The sequence below is a fragment of the Galeopterus variegatus genome, unplaced genomic scaffold (genome assembly GCF_000696425.1).
Source record: "Galeopterus variegatus unplaced genomic scaffold, G_variegatus-3.0.2 Scaffold44, whole genome shotgun sequence".
In the NCBI taxonomy this organism is placed as follows: Eukaryota; Metazoa; Chordata; class Mammalia; order Dermoptera; family Cynocephalidae; genus Galeopterus; species Galeopterus variegatus.
In genome coordinates, this window is record NW_007726155.1 from 231,925 (window position 1) to 238,463 (window position 6,539).

The 6,539-nt window shown below is 44.0% G+C and overlaps 1 protein-coding gene across 1 annotated transcript in view; it reads left to right on the forward strand.

The window, feature by feature from the left end:
• Window positions 1-4,977: 4,977 nt before the first annotated feature.
• Window positions 4,978-6,539, forward strand: part of EIF4E3 (eukaryotic translation initiation factor 4E family member 3) — a 40,503-nt gene continuing 38,941 nt past the window's right edge. The window contains exon 1 of the mRNA XM_008571791.1: window positions 4,978-5,104. The gene's annotated coding sequence lies outside the window, so the exon portion shown is untranslated. The remainder of the gene's footprint in view (window positions 5,105-6,539) is intronic.

Here is a 6,539-nt window from a genome sequence, read left to right on the forward strand (position 1 = left end):
ATATATTTCCAGATTTATATATGATATGCATATTTCCAAATATATATATTTAATATAATTTATATATTTCCAAATATATGTAAATATGGGTATATGTATAACCAAATGTATTTGGAAATATACTTGCAAATGCATTTGGAAAGTTGGGTTGAGGTGTGAAGGATTTCAGATGCTAGACCAGAGATTTCAGACCTGTCTATCAGAGACAGGCAGCCATTTAGGGCTTTTGAGCAAAGACTAGGACAACAGTGCTTTGTAGGAAGACCAATAGTCCATCCATGTAAAGAGTAAACTGGTGGAGAAGAAAGATTAGAAATTGGGACATGAAGTCACAGACTCCTGCATTTGATCATTGTCTGTCATATACCCAGTTCATTTTCTTAAAAGATCTTGGTAGTGTGCCACCCATGGGGCAGGCCCTGCACGAGGCACTGGGGATACAGAGGAGAACAAGAGAGGTACAGCCCTGCTCTACCCACTTGGACTGGATACTCTGGTGTAGGAGATGGGCAGTATCCACGCAGCTTATGACATGTGCCCTGAAGGAAATAATCAGGGAGGGAGAAAGCCTGCTTTAGAGTTGGAGGCCTGAGGCAGGAGAAGGGCCAGCCATGCAGAGCTGAGGGCCAGTGGTTTAGGAGAGGGAACAGCATGTGCAGATGCCCCATGGCCACAGAGAAGCTTTAAGGAAGGGGAAGAGCTCAGCCATGTGGTCGGAAAGGTAGGAAGGATCTGGGAGATGCATGGACTCTGCAAAATGTTTGGGCTTTATCCCGAGAGCAGTCGGAAGTTAGTGAAGCACTTTAGGCAGGATTAACTTTGTGTTTAGGGACTGTTGCGAAGGCTGCTATGTGGCAGTGGATTGGAGGGGCAGGGTTGGAAGTGGGGAGACTAGTTAGGAGAGTGTTGCAGTCCTCTGTGCCATGTTTGGCTAGAACTCAGGAGGGGAGGACTGGAAGTGGGTGGCACCCGTGTAATGAAGAAGGAAGACCAACACAAGGGTGCAGGCAGAACAGGACAAGGACTCTGAGACTGATAGGTAGATGAATGTAGAGCGTGGGGTGACCAAACCTCAGTGCCACTTTTTCCAGACTGAGTGACCACATGAGCCTCAGTCTTCTCATTGCAAGTGCTTAACAAATGCTGTTTCCTTTACCCCTTTCCATACCATTTGCAACTCTGACCAGACCTTCAGGGGTCTTTTAGAATCTAGATAAGTAACACGGGTTGAGCTTTTTCTGTGTGCAGCTTGCAAGGTACATGAGACAAAGTTTTCTTATACACGCCCCAAAGCAGCCCCTTGAAGAAACTCTTGTTATCATCTCCATATCCCAGATGACGAATCTGGAGCTCAGCAAGGATAAGGATCCCAGGCAGGATCTTAGTTAAAGTAGGGCTCAGTCTCACTCAAAGCACACTTAAACCATGCCACAGCCAGAATAGTTTCAAGTTTCTCCCACCCCTCCAAGCCATTGTCCTAAGACTGACCTACTGCAACCTTTGCTGGAAGCTTCCTCAGGGCCTATGCCCCACCTTGCCTTCCTGTGCCCTCTGTCTAGGGGGACTGAGGTCTGCCACCTAGTGGCCACTGCCTTCCTTTTTCTTCTGAGCTTTTAAAAGAAAGGAAAACAGAGTTCCCACATAGAAAACAGGCCTGCATATTTATAGCATCACACTGTGTAAACAGGAAACTTCTCCCTCTTAGAGAAGGAGCTCAGCGACATAAACAGCATATTGCTAACGAGTTCCTCAACCCATTCAACAAACACTTAATGATATATATATACACACACACGTATATATATTCCACTGGAATATAAGCTTACTGATACAGGGATTTCTTCTGTCTGTATTGTCTGTACTGCTCACCAATGAATCTCCAGAGCCTAGAACAGTGCCATTAGCATAACAGACATGCAACAAATATTTGCTGGATGTGGGGGCAAATGAATGCCTAACATTTACTGCATCTTTAATATACACCAGGCACTCAAGGTGTCCATTTTCTTATTTAATCGACAGCGACTCAAGAGGTAGGGACTGTCAGGATGCCCATTCCTCAGATGTGGAGACTGAGGCACAGAGAGGATAAGAAGCTTGCCAGGTTTAGGGAGAGCTGGCTTTTGCCTCAGGTTTTCTGAGTGCCTCCTGTGTACATCTACTATGTGCCAAGTTTTGTGTGTGGCATCGCCACCATTTAGATAAGTGATAGAAATAACTACTTTCCAGGGAACTACCAGCCATTCCCCTCCCATGTTCTAACTTTATTGAGAGGAAGGTTCCCTTCCCACACTGCTGTGACAGAGGACATCAGTGGAGGGACTGTCACTAGCTACCACTGTGACTGTGTGACTTGCAGTATCCCTGAACCTCAGTTTCCTCACTGGTTAAAAGAGGAGACTGAGTTAGGATTCCTATGTTCCCTTCCAACCTCAACATTCTACTGTTCCTGTGACTCCCAGGGAGCCGGATGTGAGCAGAAGAGTGAGGACCACTTGTTACTAGGCAACCAGCACCCACCTCACCCACGTTGCCATGGTGATGATGAAAGTTGGGCTGATGGGATTACCAGCTCCTGCTAATTGCATATGAGAGCTCAAGGTCTCTGTCTCTTGCTTGCTTGCTTGCTTTGACTTTTTTACATTCCACTAGGAATGTGGAGAGATTTCCTCTCCTCCATCTGCAGCTTCCCCGAGGCAGCCCTGGTGCAGTGGGATGCAAATGGAAATAGAGCCTGTCTGTGCCTCTGAGTAGCTGTGTGACCTTGGGCAGGTTTCCCAGCTTCTCTGGGCCTCCATTTCTTCATCTGGAAAATGAAGGTGTTGGAATAGTGATCCGTGTCTAAGGTTCTTCCCAGCTCTCAAATCCTTTGATGCCTAGGGAGCATGTCAGGGGAGCAGACCACACTGTTACTAGGCAACCAGCAGGCACCCTGCCCAAGTTGCCTTGGTGACTGGATGCTGGAGGGGAGGGGAGTAGCTGCTGCAGCTAATTGCTTAATTATTTATGAGTACCTCAAGTCCTTTTTGTTGTTTTTGTTGCTAGGGGCTGAGGGGTCACCTTCTCTTCCTCTCTCCTGCCACCCCAAGTCGTCTGCATTGCGTGTTACCCAGTGGGACAGCACATTGGCCTGGACCTCAAGCTACCCACGTTCTAGTCCCGTCTCTGTCATTTCCTAGAGCTGTGGCCTCGGGTAAGTCACCTCACCTCTCTGGGCCTCAGTTTCCTCATTTGAAAAGTGCTGGGTTTGCTTAAATGATCTTCAAGTTCCCTTTGTACCCTGAAATTCTAATTCCTGCTGTCCAGTTGCAAAATGGGGAAGACAAGGGAAGTTTTCCTAATTTGTTACCTTCTAAGAATGTTTCCGAAGAGCATTCAGATGTCTCACACATTTCAAACAGGAAGGGAGTGAAAGTTGGGACTATTGTTCCCTCCTTGCTTTTCACCTTAGCCCTGTTCCTGACCTCTTTTATTAATCTCAAGTCATTCAAATTGTGTTTGTTTATATACCACCTACTTCCGAAATAGATTTNTAAACAGCATATTGCTAACGAGTTCCTCAACCCATTCAACAAACACTTAATGATATATATACACACACACGTATATATATTCCACTGGAATATAAGCTTCCTGATACAGGGATTTCTTCTGTCTGTATTGTCTGTACTGCTCACCAATGAATCTCCAGAGCCTACACACACACGTATATATATTCCACTGGAATATAAGCTTACTGATACAGGGATTTCTTCTGTCTGTATTGTCTGTACTGCTCACCAATGAATCTCCAGAGCCTAGAACAGTGCCATTAGCATAACAGACATGCAACAAATATTTGCTGGATGTGGGGGCAAATGAATGCCTAACATTTACTGCATCTTTAATATACACCAGGCACTCAAGGTGTCCATTTTCTTATTTAATCGACAGCGACTCAAGAGGTAGGGACTGTCAGGATGCCCATTCCTCAGATGTGGAGACTGAGGCACAGAGAGGATAAGAAGCTTGCCAGGTTTAGGGAGAGCTGGCTTTTGCCTCAGGTTTTCTGAGTGCCTCCTGTGTACATCTACTATGTGCCAAGTTTTGTGTGTGGCATCGCCACCATTTAGATAAGTGATAGAAATAACTACTTTCCAGGGAACTACCAGCCATTCCCCTCCCATGTTCTAACTTTATTGAGAGGAAGGTTCCCTTCCCACACTGCTGTGACAGAGGACATCAGTGGAGGGACTGTCACTAGCTACCACTGTGACTGTGTGACTTGCAGTATCCCTGAACCTCAGTTTCCTCACTGGTTAAAAGAGGAGACTGAGTTAGGATTCCTATGTTCCCTTCCAACCTCAACATTCTACTGTTCCTGTGACTCCCAGGGAGCCGGATGTGAGCAGAAGAGTGAGGACCACTTGTTACTAGGCAACCAGCACCCACCTCACCCACGTTGCCATGGTGATGATGAAAGTTGGGCTGATGGGATTACCAGCTCCTGCTAATTGCATATGAGAGCTCAAGGTCTCTGTCTCTTGCTTGCTTGCTTGCTTTGACTTTTTTACATTCCACTAGGAATGTGGAGAGATTTCCTCTCCTCCATCTGCAGCTTCCCCGAGGCAGCCCTGGTGCAGTGGGATGCAAATGGAAATAGAGCCTGTCTGTGCCTCTGAGTAGCTGTGTGACCTTGGGCAGGTTTCCCAGCTTCTCTGGGCCTCCATTTCTTCATCTGGAAAATGAAGGTGTTGGAATAGTGATCCGTGTCTAAGGTTCTTCCCAGCTCTCAAATCCTTTGATGCCTAGGGAGCATGTCAGGGGAGCAGACCACACTGTTACTAGGCAACCAGCAGGCACCCTGCCCAAGTTGCCTTGGTGACTGGATGCTGGAGGGGAGGGGAGTAGCTGCTGCAGCTAATTGCTTAATTATTTATGAGTACCTCAAGTCCTTTTTGTTGTTTTTGTTGCTAGGGGCTGAGGGGTCACCTTCTCTTCCTCTCTCCTGCCACCCCAAGTCGTCTGCATTGCGTGTTACCCAGTGGGACAGCACATTGGCCTGGACCTCAAGCTACCCACGTTCTAGTCCCGTCTCTGTCATTTCCTAGAGCTGTGGCCTCGGGTAAGTCACCTCACCTCTCTGGGCCTCAGTTTCCTCATTTGAAAAGTGCTGGGTTTGCTTAAATGATCTTCAAGTTCCCTTTGTACCCTGAAATTCTAATTCCTGCTGTCCAGTTGCAAAATGGGGAAGACAAGGGAAGTTTTCCTAATTTGTTACCTTCTAAGAATGTTTCCGAAGAGCATTCAGATGTCTCACACATTTCAAACAGGAAGGGAGTGAAAGTTGGGACTATTGTTCCCTCCTTGCTTTTCACCTTAGCCCTGTTCCTGACCTCTTTTATTAATCTCAAGTCATTCAAATTGTGTTTGTTTATATACCACCTACTTCCGAAATAGATTTGAGGGGTTCACAGTTTAAGATGCATCTATATTGTTAGGCCATTAAATTAGAAATAGGAATAAATATAAAATATATAGTATATATAATATATAAAATATAAAAATAGTGATGCTTCTTCATTGATTAATATCGATGCTGTGATTGAGCACCAAATGTAATTTTGAGCATCCTGGAAGCCAAAGCAAAAAGAGAGGGAGGCATATAATTGCTATTCAATAAAGAAAAACTACCAGACTGTTTCTAGTTCTAAATTCTGAAAAGAATTTATCATGTGGCACACATTCTGTTTTAAAGAAACTGCAAATAAAAATTTTAAAATAGCCCTCTCTTCCTGAGGGTATTGTTAAAGGATACAAGGAAGAAGCTAAGACAGTTTGACTAGTTCTAATCATTGGAAAGCAAAACCTTCTACCAATGCCTTAGAATTTTATACAGATTGTGTCACTTAGTAGATGTAAATTTTCAGAATCAACCTTTATTTATAAATCAGTTATATATAAGTTCATATAACTACTTTGCACAGCAATTTGGCAATATGTATCAGATTTTTAAGTGCAGCCAACAATTCTGCTTCTCCAAACTTATTCTGAGATAAGCTTGTACATAGGAGGAAAGACATAAACATAAAAATGCTTGTGGTAGCATTATTTATTTTAAAAAATGGTTAGAAACCACATCAATATTGAGGGCTAGTGAATTAAATTATATTACTTCTTTACCATAAATTACTTTGCATTCCTTAAGAGGAAGTTGATCTATATGTTTTGATATGGACAGATCTTCAAAGATACAATGTTAAGTAAAATAAGGTGTAGCATTAGTATGAAATGTTTCTATTTGTTATAAAAAACCCCATATAGATATACAATTTATAAATCTAGATATATATACTTGTATGTGCATACTTGCATTTTTCTGGAAGGAAATTGTTAACACTGGTTTCCCCCAGGCAGGGAGATTGATAGTGTTAGGAAGGAGACCTACTATTCATGGCTTATTTTTACTTGCAGACCTGTTAGTTTTCCACTTTGAGCGGCAGTGGAGCGTGGCAGTTGAAAGCCTAGACTCTGGAATCTGAATACGTGTGTTCAAATCC